The 13,539-nt window shown below is 54.7% G+C and overlaps 1 protein-coding gene across 3 annotated transcripts in view; it reads right to left on the bottom strand.

The window, feature by feature from the left end:
• Positions 1–13,539, bottom strand: part of NAV1 (neuron navigator 1) — a 249,249-nt gene that overhangs the window by 55,977 nt on the left and 179,733 nt on the right. The window lies entirely within an intron of this gene.

The following is a 13,539-nucleotide window of genomic DNA, read 5'->3' as shown; positions in this document are numbered from 1 at the left end:
CCCCTCCCTCCCTCCCGCTTTTAAATCAAAGCGGCCCCGTGCATTGGCTGCGGGGCGCGGAGCGGGCGGGGCCGCCCTGCCCCCGCATGCCCCGCTCCTGGAAAGGGGCCATGCCCAGCGCTTGGGCCCCTGTCCTCCCCGAAGCCCCCCGGGCCAGAGCCCGTGGGGCTGCCGCAGCTCAGACACCGCTCATGAAGGCGCAGTGCTGCGGGTGGGTAAAGCCTGCGCCCATGCTGGGCCTGAGTCCAGGCTGGTCATCACAGCCAGGTTAGGTCTACCCACCTATGCGGGCTGCTTCACACGTGGGGACCCTGGGGGTCCTGCCCCCCCCGCGTTGCCTGAAATGCATAAAACCACCGCATACCATCGTCTTAGCCCCCACACAGCAAAAATAAAAGTCCGCACCTATGGCACCAAGGCTGCAGGACGCCCTGCTCTGCACAGCGCTGTACACAGAGGCTCTTCTCCAATGTTTGGTGCTTTTACCCTTAGGCAAGCACTGGCTGTGCTGTAGCAACACATGCCTTGGTGTTTCTAAAATACAGTTGCCTTGGACTGCACTGGAAACTGGTGCCTTCCAGCCCCCACCCCCAGCCCAGGACAATCCCTTCAAGAGCATGGGGCAACAGGGACTTAGAGATCTCAGGGTCTCCAGAGCCCCTGCTCCAGGGACAGCCCCCCCCAGTGAACAGTTATTGAAACCCCCTTCAAAAAGTGCCTTGATGGGGTGGGTTACCCCAGGGAGAACAAAGCTGTGCAGTGATTATGAGCCAGAAGAAGCAACAGAGAAATCAAAGAGGGAGAAATCACTGCCAGTCCCCACAGACAAAGGGAGAATCGGGGGTACAGACTGTGACAGGGGTTGAACAGTACAAAGCTGCAAGCCCCTGAGCCCTAGGGGAGCCAGCTTCGTCCACTAGCTTTGCCTGGCTATCTGTAATAAAAGGAAAGGCCTGACTCAGCTGTTTCATTGGTGTCCATAAAAAGCCTCCCTCAAGCAAAAAGGGGCCTCTATGCACCTTGATTTCTGTCTTGTCCTATGCAGGCACTCCCCCGGAGCTGTGACCCATAGGAGATTTTTGTGCTCCACACCAGGACAGCAAGGGTTAATTGCACGGTTAGCAAAGCCCTTGCAAGCCTTGTACAAGGGCTCCCCAGGGGCTCAGAAATAAAGTAATTCCTTCCTCATGTTTTCCTCTGCCTCAGCCGCAGTCTTGCAGCTTCCTCCAAAATGAGCAGCAATAAGACTCCCACCCAGGTCTGGGCTTTGTTTATTCCTGGGTCCAGTGAAGCAGTAAAACAGGGAAGACCAGGACAGGGCTCCCACTGTCAGCTTGGAGGAGAGCTCCAGCTCCGGCAGGACTCACTTGCCTGCTAGTGTGGGGGGGGGTGTAAGCGTGGGGGATGCATGTGCATGTGTGCATACAAGTGTATGTTACAGGCAAGGGCGTGGCATGCTGGCACACATGCATTCCTGTGTGCAGTGAGGATGCATACAAGTGGCCAGGCCTGTAGCTACATGCATATATGTATGTGCTGGGATGTGGGTATGTACACATGGATGTACAAGCTGGTATGTGAGTGCAGTCATTGTCACTGCAGATGTCGTTCTGACAGCTCTGGAGCACAAGCCTGTGACCCCCTGGTAACAGCTTTCGATTTCAGGAACCAGGTGGCACCCCTAGGCAGCGGCTTCCTAGCCCTTCACCCTGTGAGCCATCCAGTCCCCTCAGCTCTCAGCTTCTCTGTGCGGGTGTGAGCGAACCCTGCACAGGCTCTGCATCCCCTTGTATGGGAATGCTAATTCAATCAATTACCCAGCCTCTGCAGAGGTGGACTATTGCAGATGCCTGACAGTCCTTGTTTCCACTGATCAGACCTGCTTCCTATTGATTCGGCATCCTAGAATCATAGAAAATTAGGGCTGGAAGGGACCTCAGGAGGTCATCAGCATCTTGATGACAGGCTTTCTCCTAGCATGTATGTGCAGTCAGCACAGAATGGTGCTGAGGGTTGCTCTTCTAGTGGACACAAGGCTGCTGCATGCTTATACTGGGGCTGTAGAGATGCTGGGCATTCCCTCCACAGGACATTAATGCAGCCTGCTGCTAGGCAGCATGAGCCTAAGTGGGACACAAGCCTGAGACTCGGGAGACCTGGCTTCTGTTCTGGTCTCTGCCACTGCCCTGCTGGTTGATGTATGGGCCACCACTCCCCCCCAATCTCTGCTTTGTCAAGCAAGCATATGCAACAGGTCTTGGGCTTCTGAGGTTTATCCCACAAGCCCATTCTTAACGGCAGATCATTCTCAAGAGCCAGATCATTCACCACAGGCCACATGGAAATCCTGTTTCCTTAATGCGACACGATCCCTCTGAGGATCTCCACTCATTGCTCCACCAACAGCTCCTGGGACAGTAGGTGCCTCTGTAGATGTGGAGCTTAGAGGTGCTAGAGAACTACAGCTTCTGACCCATCTACCCCCAGCCTCCTACTTCCTAGTCTTCTGTTAATTTTTATTGTATCTTATATTTCTCTGGTGCCTGCCATGCTAAAGGGTCATACGGAGCTCTCATATATTTAGATCTCCCTAAGTGCTAGCATACAAGGACTCATCTGGTAGCTGTTTTACATGAAAGAAGATCCCCAGGTCCTGGGTTCTGGTTCCTTCTAGTGAAATGCAGCTCTCTCTGGGGTGGAGCGTGGAAGATGTTTCACAGTGTATGATAATGTACAAGGATTCAAACAGCGGGGTTTCTGCCATTCCCTGCGGGAAGCTGTTTCACAGTGCAATCCTTCTACTAGTACGTGTGCCCCCACTCCTCATATAGGCACTCTACCGAGACATTGCATATATACAAAGTAGTAGATCAGTGAGATGCCTCCTTGTCTGCAGAGATACCACCCAGCTACTGCACATGCTAGATGTGCATGACCTGGAGCCTGTCAGGCACCAACTTCCCAGAGATTACTCTGCAAAAGGACTCCATTCCTCTGCTTACCCCCTGGAACTGCATCGTTCTCCTCATGCAATATATGGCTCCATCCAGTCACCTCCCCTCCTGCTGGCAGGCTGCCCCACCACAGCCAGCTCAGTGAAGGTGAAGGGGAGAAAGCTAAAATAAAGACTTAACGTTGTCAGGACCTTAATGGGAATGTTTTGGAACTAGGAGGCCAACACGGAGCATTGGCAGTGTCCCATCTGTGGAAGGGAGTCGCTAGCTATCAGCTGGCATGGCTAGCTGCGTCCTCCAGTGGTTTGCAAAGAGCTAGGCTGCTGTGTCAAGGAGACAGAGTCGCAGCCCCTGGGGTTGCCTCCAGTGGGGCTGAACTGGCACTGTGAACTCCTGCAGATGAAGCACAGTGCTGACTGGGCAGGGGGCCCCATGCTGCCACCGATGTCATTTTTGTTCCTGGCCTGCACAAGAATATCAATCAGCGTGAGCTAAACTGGGATAGGATCAGACAAGCAGAAAAGGGAGACCCTTCCCTGGCAGGATAGAAGGTGCGACTGGACCTCAGTGCCAGTTTGCGTGCACAGGAGCCTGACCTTACTGTCCTTGCTTTTCCCATTTGGTAATGCCAGGAGGCTTTTGCAGCACCCCCTGCCACTGCTGCACAGCAGAGTTCATGGATTAGCTTATTTGGCCTCCTGGGTGACGCATGCCAGGCTTATACCGGGGCCGTAGAGATGCTGGGCATTTCCTCCACAGGACATTAATGCAGCCTGCTGCTATGCAATGTGGGAGCACATTCACCACAAGGATCTGTGCAACGATCACAAGGACCTGAACTGGCTCATAGCCCACCGAGCTCTACCAGTGAGGGCCCGGAGACACACAGGGGAGACAGTTGGGGAGGCCCATGGTCCAACTGCCATGGGGCCACTGAGATGACTGACCACGTCCTCTGGCTTACTTAGATGAGTTATACTAATTTACCCCTGGCAGGAGATCAATCAGGTGGTTTTCCCAGGGTAATTGTCTCTGATATGTCCTCCATAGGAGGTCTATGTTGAGCAGATTCTTTCTGGTATTGGGTGGTGGAACTGGAGCGTGCTCCATCCACTCCATGCATTGACCTGGTATTGCAGTGCTTCCAGGACCGGTGCAAAAAAACAGAAAAAAAAAAAAAAAAAAAAAAAAAGTCCTCTGGCTCTGCACCTGCGCCATGGAGGTATGGAAAAGGGTGAAACAGCTCTGTGAAGTGGCGACCGGTGTTAGCCGGCTACCCAGCGCACCTCGCCAAACACCACGGGAACCCGTCGCCCTGTTTCAACCAGTTTGCGTCCTGCGTCAGGAGTGCCTTGTGGAAGGCCAGGAACCTCCTGTTGTACGCGTGCACGGCTGTAGAGGTGGTGGGCTGCATGAGAATGGCTTTGAGCAAGCTCCGGACCTACTACCAGAAATTTGTGGCAGAGGAGGGAGAAGACACGGCCAATGTCACCTGGCACAGAGACATGTGGCACAGGATCATCCAAATCCCCACCCTGAGTGGAAAGGGGGACGAAGGCAGCGAAGAAGAGGAAGGGACAAGCAGAACAGAGGACAGCGACAGAGCGGCAGGTCCTCCAGTGGGAGCAACAACGACAGAGAGGACACTTGAGCTGAATATGTGACCCTGCAAGTGGAGCGGGGTGGAAAGGAAGTGTGGCCTGGTCTGAGGGACCAGGATGGACTTAGTTGTTTTGTGTGTGTTACGTGCGAGGCAGATATTGTAACGGGTCTGGGTGACCAATGGCCTTTGTACGGGTGCACAGATGCGGTTTTTGTAATGGAAAAGGTTTTTTCCTTTTGTGGTGTGATAGGTAGAGTGGCCACCAAAGGTTTTGGAAACATCTGAAGCCCCAGGTGCAGGTAGAGGATGTTTGCCAGTAGTAGGGGCACTTATGGTTCTGGACTCCTGGATTTGGAATTAGTTTTGGCTGATTTGGCCTCGGATACAAATTATATATACCAAAAAAAAAATCCCATGACAGCAATAGCTAGTCCCACCTGAGATGAAGGCACACTGTGTCCGGCGCTCTGGAGACACAGCACATAAGTGAAAGAGCCAGTTCTCTGGCCAGAGCCCTTTTTACTGGTCCACAAGAGGCGTCTCACTGCAATGCCAGCCAGACCATCCTCCTTACTGGCAGCCCTGGCTGCTCTGTCCCCACCACAGGCAGCGGCACTGAAAGAAATGGATCTGACAACTCCTTTGCTGAAGTCCAGGCAAATATGGTGAGCCACTGAAGGGCCCAGCTGGGAGGGAAGAGATAACTGACCCTGAGCATCCAGTCTGAAAAGGCTGCAGCTCACCCCTGAGGAATTCCAGCCACACAATCAGTTATTCACTCTGCCCATGTGCCACTCTGCTCCGGTGTGAGGAGCCGAGCCCATTGTCTGCCAGCTCCACAAACCCTGCTCCTCCCAGGGCCCTGGCTCACCATGGCCACAGGCTATCAGGGATTTGCAGAGAAACAAGATGAGGAGCACTTTATTCACCTTTGTTCGGATTCAAGGGCTGCTCATCAGTTTGCTGATGAGACAAGAGGAACACAGCCTTCCCCCAACACGTACACCTCCCCACTCCTGCTGTATCAATGTCATGAGAGCTTTTGACCTGTGAATCCTCAGCAAATGCTCCCCTCTGGACCTCAGTCTTTCCCCTGCATCTGTGTACGTGAATTCAGCCAGCAACATGCACCCAGCGAGTAACTCCAGGCTTCTCAGACAGTGGCTGGCATGAAGAAGAGTTCAGATGTGGCAATCCAGGGTCTATCTGATGTCCTCAGGCCTATGTCTTCAGTGGGCTGAAGGTTTGGTGAGTAATGAGGAGCTAATCTCCTACGGCTCACTATCCTGGCCTCCAAGGAGACAACACGTAACTACGGCCTGTAGGTGCCAAGTGTCACTATCCCTAGAGCTGCCACCCCTCTGCATCACTCAGCTTGGGGGGAAGTGGGTATAGCTGGTCGGGGTGAGCTGCACAAACACTGCTGTGTTATACTCTAGCAATGGGGAAAACAGGCAACAGAGGTTAGAAGGGAGAGTCAGAGCTCACAGGATGGCTCAGCCGAGGGGATGATGTGTATCAGCATTTCAGGACAAGCTACAAGAGAGCGTACAGAGTCCTCACCCAGATTCACAGCAGTGCAACTGGGATCTGAATATGGACTCCCAGGCACACAAGTCTGTTCACATGCATACCTGTGCACACATGCTCACACACAGACAGATCCTACATTGTAACAACCTCCCCGTGGCTGGGGCACGGTGCCGTTCCCTCTATCACCTAGCTGGGCCACAGGAAGCAGGCACTGCGGATCAATGGGATTGGGGGTGTATTCTTCCATCCAGACTCTCCCCCAGGGACCAGAGTTGCTATCAAGAGCACTGGGACAAATCTCTTGGCTTGACACATTCACTGGCAAGACTGAAGGTAGCCCAACCACACCTGGGGCTTTGCTGGGAAGGAGAAAGGGATTTCAGAAGACAGTTTCTTCCCTCAACTTCTGGCATAGATAAAGGGGTCTGAGCTTCCTTGGCGGCTGGAAGCCAGGGTAGATTTCCAGTCTTGCTGCTGCCAGGCAGGAATGTGACAGCTGGGGGCATATGGCATGTGCACAGTGGATGCCTGTTTTCCTTGGGCCTGGGGCAAGAAGCCTCTGCAGAGAGCTTTGCCTGGCGTTTATATGATACTGTACTTGTCTGTGCATATAAATGTGTATGGAGATACACACATCCAGGCCTAGGAACACTTAAGTCTTGCCTGGGAAATGCAGCTTTGATAGACAAGCAGCTCATTCTGGAGCACTATCAAACAGACACCTAGGGATTATTCCATGTGGCAAGATCCCTCATGTATTACACGACCCTCCAAACCCTCTCCCCAGCAAAGACCCCCCCCCGTGAAAGCTACATGGAGATAAGCTTCTATTCATTTCTAGAGCCTCTGAATGTTCCCTGAAAGCATCATTGCACCTTGGAGGAGCAGTATCTTCCCCCTGATAATCTTAAATTAAGCACCCAAAAAACCAAGAAAAACTGGAGGCACAAATCAGAGGTTGCTTTTGAAACTGAAGGTTAAATCTTTTTGTGGTAATCATCTCACGGGTTGCACTGATAACACAAAGAGGCATGGCAGGGGGCAGGATGACAAAGTGTGGTGGGGGTGGGGGTGGAAAGCAGGCAGAACATATGGGAGCGACGTGTCACGCAGCAGGGCTGGGGGGGGGCCGCCACCCAGGTGTCTGGAATCACTTTTCCACATGGCCACACTGGCTCTCGACTCTGCGCCTTGCTTGCACCCTGTTTGTCCCCATGCAGCGGGAGGAGGCTGAATGCAGGAGCAGCACCTGAAGGGCCCAGGAGTGGGTGCTGGATGCCTCCCTGCAGCAGGCTGCGTGAGTGAGGGGATGCAGGAAGGGAAAGGGTTAAGCAAGTCTTGTTGGATTTAAAAAATGCTGCTGGGCTGGGAAGGGGCTGGGAGAAGGCTGGAGGGGCCCGGTGATTTGCTAGGGAGCTGCTAGCTCAGTGTCTGTAGGTAGGACAGGGTGGGAGAAAGGGGGGCATCAGCACCAGCCCCTTAAGCCCACCAGGATGCTGGCTCCTGCCATTGGCTGAGGGGCAGCCAATCAAATTCAAATCCCTGGCTCAGCTGGGCAGTGGAAGGCTGAGCTGGGGGCTGGGGCTGGTCCCAGTACCCCCCTCCCCCCCAAGCAGCCCCAGGCCATGGGAGGGGGGTGCAGCTCCCTCTGCCCTCGGTTAGCGTGGAAGGCTCGGGTGAAAACCTTTGACTGCAGCGCTTCAGGGTGAATCTAAATCTACCTCCTGCTTCACAGCCTCGCTGCATGGGGTGGGCCTTGAGCCCCCAAGCCATAAACGGCCCAAAGATGGAGGAGAATCACCATTAGCTGGGGAGAGCATGGGGTGCAAGACACACAGCTGTGCAGCACTGACTCCAACCTATGGAAAGCACTGCCCACATGCAGAGCTGTTTCACTGCAGAACCGTGGTGGTGAGCCTAGACATCAAGGCAGACCTCTGTGCATCAATGCCACAGCTCTTGGCAGTACCAGGACCCTCTGAGACATGCTGGGAGATGTCTTGGAGAGGACAGATATCTGCTGGAGGAAGCACACCCTCCCACCCCCCTCCCTCTGGGCCTTGGTGGAATGGGAAAATGACATTGTGCAGAACGAGAAGCATCCAGGTTTTCCCAGGAGACTGCTGCTTACTCCCTGCTGAGTGTGACCCCTTTAGGTTGGAAGCCAAGGGCTGCACTGAACCTCAGGCCACTGGGACCAGTGACAACCCAGGGAGGGACTGTTACAGAGACGCCCTCAGCTCTCCCTCAGGATAGGGCTGCTTTCTTGGCTGAATTGGGACAATCTGCTCCCTTTACTCGGTGCATGTGCCCAAACCCAACACCCTGTCTGGACAGCCCTCTTGAAGGGGATAGCTTTAGGGGGCAGTGGTAGGAGGTGCATCTTTAAGTGACCTGGGATCTTTCCTCTCTGCCCATTTGCTTTTACCTATTTGGGTGGGAAAACACTTAGCTCCATAAATGGGTGCTTGTGTGTGGTGGAAGGCCTTGCTGCTGGCTGCTGGGGGAAGAGGACAGGGGGACCTGACTCTTGCTGCTCACTGACCTACCACTTCATTTTCTTCAAGCCCTCAGACCCGATTAAGGAATCATTTCAGGGGAGTGCTATGGCAGAATCCCACATTTCCTTCTTTTTCTCATGTGTTCTCAAGCCCCCTGGCCTTAGCCAGCATTTCCCCCCAGCAGCCTTCTTCGAGATTGTTGGGAGTTTGTAAGCGTTTAATTGATCAAAGGCACCACATCTGCAGTGCAGCCTCCAGGACTTAACAGCTGGCACTACTGTGACTGCTGCCCCCTCTCCCCGGTTTTGGGATAGCCACTCCTTTTCATGTACTGTCTGCCTGGGACGGGGAGGTCTCTGGGCTGTGCATCAGAGCCCTGGCCAGACTGCAGAGAATGACCAGTGCCAACAGCAGCCATGGACCTCAGTGGACAGCAGGCCTTGGCAAACTCCAGGATCAGGGCTGTGACCAATATGCTTGGGGGATGCAAAGAGCAGGCTGGCCCCCTTCCCCTGTGTGTCAGTCCTGGGACCAGGCAAAGCTCCGGGGATGCCCTCAGCACATGCTGAGTTGCTCTGGTATCTCACACTTAGTTCTGCCACTGATATGAGGCATCTCTGCTCCTTCAGCTGCCCAGACCCAAGCTGCCTGTGCAGGACAGCTTGCCCAAGGTTATCTGTTGCTCCTCTGGAGGCCACAGAGTCCTAGAGATGGTCAAGAAGCAGCAGGGGATGGGCCCTATCCCCATGGGTGCAGACAGCCTGCACAGTGCCCAGCACAACAGCTCTTACCTATTTCCAGACCTCGAAGAGCTTCACAAAGGGCGAGTGTCATGACTCTATGACAGAGCGGGAACTGAGGCATAGGGGAGGCAAGTCCCTCCTCTAACATCACCCAGTGGGTAGTTGTAGAGGAAGACGCAGGCTCAGGGCTCATGACTCCTAGGAGAGGCCCAGGGCTCTAGCCACCATGTGTCATAGTTTCATAGTTGGTGGGGTCCGAAGGGACCTGAGCAGATCATCAAGTCCAACCCCCTGCCATGGGCAGGAAAGGACACGGGTCAAACAACCCTGGCTAGGTGGTTGTTCAGCCTCCTTCTGAAGACCCCCAGGGTAGGGGAGAGCACTACTTCCCTTGGAAGTTGGTTCCAGATCCTAGCCGCCCTGACTGTGAAGTAGTGCCTCCTGATGTCTAGCCTGAATCTACTCTCAGTCAACTTATGGATGTTGTTCCTTGTTACTCCCAATAGTGCTCGGGGGAACAGGGACTCTCCCATTGCCTGCTGGTGCCCCTTGGCAAATTTATAGGTGGCCACTAGATCCCCCCTCAGCCTTCTCTCGGGGAGGCTGAACAGGTTCAGGTCCCGTAGCCTCTCCTTGTAGGGCCTGCCCTGCTGCCCCTGATCATGTGAGTGGCCTCCTCTGGACCCTCTCCATGCTGTCCACATCCCTCCTGAAGTGAGGCACCCAGAACTGGACACAATACTCCAGCTGTGGCCTGACCAGTGCTGCATAGAGGGGGAGGATCACCTCCTTGGACCTGCTTGTGATGCAACTGTGGATGCATGACAAGATACGGTTGGCCTTCCAGACTGCGTCCCCACACTGCCGGCTCATGTTCATCTTGGCATCAATGATGACTCCAAGATCCTTTTCTGTCTCTGCACTGATGAGAAGGGAGTTCCCCAGCCTGTAGGTATGCTGCTGGCTCTTCCTCCCCAGGTGCATCACCTTGCACTTGTCCGTATTGAAGGGGTGTCAGTCACCCCTTCTGATCCTCTGGGAGTCCTGAAGGCTCTTGCAGTCATCAACTTTGTTTCTGCCATCCCTCCTCCAAACCCCAGGGGAGCCTGCCCCAGCCTGGCCTGCTCATAGTCCTGATTCCACCCCAATGAATCCTGCCACAAAGGCCTTGGATCCCAGGCATCTTTGAGGGAATGGCTGATTCCCTCCCCACTCAGTCCTACATCCAGCTGGATGCTGACTAACACCAAGGCCTGGGTTCTCACCTCCTTGTGCCATTGCCCACCACACCCCGGCTAGGCTTCACTTCTCATGGACACAAGCTGGTGGGCTAGCACAAATTGTGTGAAGTACACCCAGCTTGGAGCCTGACACCAACATCTGGATGAGCCAGCCCCAGCTGACAATGCCTATAGGCATGAGAGGCTCTAACCTCCCCTGCCCCAGAACAAACTGCTTGCGCACCCAGAACACTGTCTCAAGAAGCTCCAAATTCTCCCCCGGCACAAGGCTGAGTTAGCTCCTCGAGCAGCCCAAACTCCTGCCAAGTCATAAACAGCCAGGCTCTGGGAAGGCAGCACCTTCTCCTCCCTGCCTACCCTGCTCCCGCTCTGGGCTGTGGATTGCAGTAATAGCGGGGTCCGATTTCCGAGGGCAAAACCCAGGCGCAGAGGGGAGGCACAGACAATCCTGTAATGGGTCTTTCTGATGCTTACCCACTTGTGGCAATGACATCAGTGGCAAATTTGAACCATGTGCCCTGGCTACAATGCCAGGCAGAACTGCTTAGGTCAGCTGGGATCCAGCTCTTGTGCAGAAAGAGACCGATGTGGCTGGGAGACAGCCCAGAGGCGGCGAGGAGGAGCCAGGGCACCCTGCAGAGCTGATCAGCCCTGCCCCAGCACCCTTCACTCGCAGCAGAGTCAGACCCAAGAATGAGTTGTGCTTCAGCACTCCCCACCCAGGGCTCACAAAGCATTTTTTCAAAGCTTAATAAGTTAACCCCCACAGCACCCTCTTTCTATACCCAGTTATACATGGGGAAGCTGAGGTATAGAGGTGTGGGAGGGACTTGCCCAAGGCCATGAAGCATACCAGGAGCGGAGCTAGAACTGGAAGACCTGACCCCTGCCCTCGCTATTAGACCCCATGTACCTCCCCACTCTTGGCCTGGCGGGTGCATTGCCAGTGGTGCCCATGCTGTCATTCAGATGGATGGTGCCACAGCGCAACCTTGCTGTACCCTGCAAGGCACTGGCACAGCCTGACAAACGAGATGCTGGTGCTTCAGTTCAAACCACACTCGTGACAACACATCTGGGGGGAGCCGTCTCTTGTGGGCACCGTGTGCGATTCCCCAACCCGGGCCAACCCGAGACAAGCACTGGAATTCCCTGCCACATTCACCGGCCTCTCCAGCGCCAGCGGGGTGACAATCCCAGCGAGGCCCTTGGGCAGCGCTTCCAACCGTGGCTGTTGATATGAGGGGAGCTGGGGAGTTTTGTCAGGCCTTCCCCTGAAGCTTAGGGCTGTTACAGAGAGAGGCTGGTTGTGAAATCCAGCTCTCCCCATTCCCTTGGTGTCTGAAGCCAAGTCTTTGTTTCAGACCCTTTAGTGCTTGCAGTGGGCCTACTGAGCTGCCCATAGCACTAGTGAAACTTCCTGCCCCCAGGTCTCAAGCTGTTTCACTACATCACTGCCCCCATCTTGCAGTGGGAGGAAAGGAGGCTTGGAGATTTGTAGGGGGTCACAAAGTAATGAAGCCAGGCCAGAATCTAGGAATTGTGGTTCCCGGCACTGGGGTCTACCCCTCCACAAAGCTGTCTCCCCACAGCAGGCTCTAGTGTTTAAATTCAGACCTTTAAAGCTACTGTGCCCTGAACATTGTTTTCTGTGGGGGCAGCTGTGTGGCTGGGGGTGCTGCCATCCTGGCTCTGGGCTGCTCCATGCTCCATGGAAGGGTCCGGAGGGAGCATCTCAGGGCTTCAAGTTTCCATCTGCACAACAGAGCGCTCCAGCCCTGGCCAGGCCTCTCCTGATTTGCTGAGGAATTGGGCGTTAAAGCCAACAGGGCGGGTTTCCCAAATCACTTCCAGCCGGAGCGCTTGCCCTGGCCGCCCCACTGCCCTCAGTGCTGTTTACACTGGAAGAGGGCTCCCCTGCATAGAGCCACTTCTAGGAACTGTCAGACAGAGGCTCTATGGAGAAGGCACTGACAATGTCAGCATTTAGCACAGTGCTGGCCACTCCAGCCAGCTGCCTCTTCCCTGGCACTGCCACGGAGAGCAGCTGGACCTTCATGGGCTCCCTGGACACCAGGGCTCCACGGGGCAGACTGGCTCCTGCTGCAGCAGTGCTGGACACAGCTCTGAGTGCCCAGAGGATGGGAGGGTGGAGCAGCAACCTTGGCTGCATCTGAATCTGTGCTGTAGGGGGTGCTGGGCTTGGACCCTCTATGCCATGGCAGCCTCTTTGCAGGGGCAGAGGAAATGTGAGCACCCTGCCCCCTGCCCTGGTTCAACTGGGCGATCATCACCGTGGCCAGGACAGACTGCTTGGGCTGGATAGACAGCACAGTCCAAAGGGGCAGAGGGCCTAGGGGTTGCAAGCAAAGGCTCAGGCCACAGTCTCGTGAGCACATGGGCATCCCTTTGCTATGCACAGACATACTATATGGCCTGTACACTGACCCACATCACCCCACCCCACAAACACCACGCAGTCCCCATTAAACACTTCACAATCCCATACACTCCCTGCTGCTCATTCTGCACAGCAACCCACTGCACAACCCCAACCATCACACAGCTCACTTACCAAATACCACACAACCCCCTGCTACACACCTTACACACCAACCCACCAGACATCTGTTCCCACATGTGTCGGTGATACAACCCCATAGCAACTCACAACACAGCCTCCCACACCTTCCCCATGCACACACCTACTGGGCACACCACTCCTAATACACCAACTCTGTACAACTCCCAACATTTCTCCTCTCCTCACTCCTGCACTTCGACCCACTGCAAAACCCCCAGAGGTCTCCACACAGGCTTCCCTACTAAGCACTGTGCATATCTCTGCACACAACACAACCCATAGATAGTTCCCCCTACCTGTCTGCAATGCAGCCACCCCACCAACCCACTACACATCCCCCCCACTTCCCCCTGGGACACCATCCCCAACACAGTGAACTA

Source organism: Crocodylus porosus, unplaced genomic scaffold (genome assembly GCF_001723895.1).
Source record: "Crocodylus porosus isolate Cpor-Errol unplaced genomic scaffold, CroPor_comp1, whole genome shotgun sequence".
NCBI lineage: Eukaryota > Metazoa > Chordata > Crocodylia > Crocodylidae > Crocodylus > Crocodylus porosus.
This window is presented reverse-complemented; position numbering and strand designations above follow the sequence as displayed.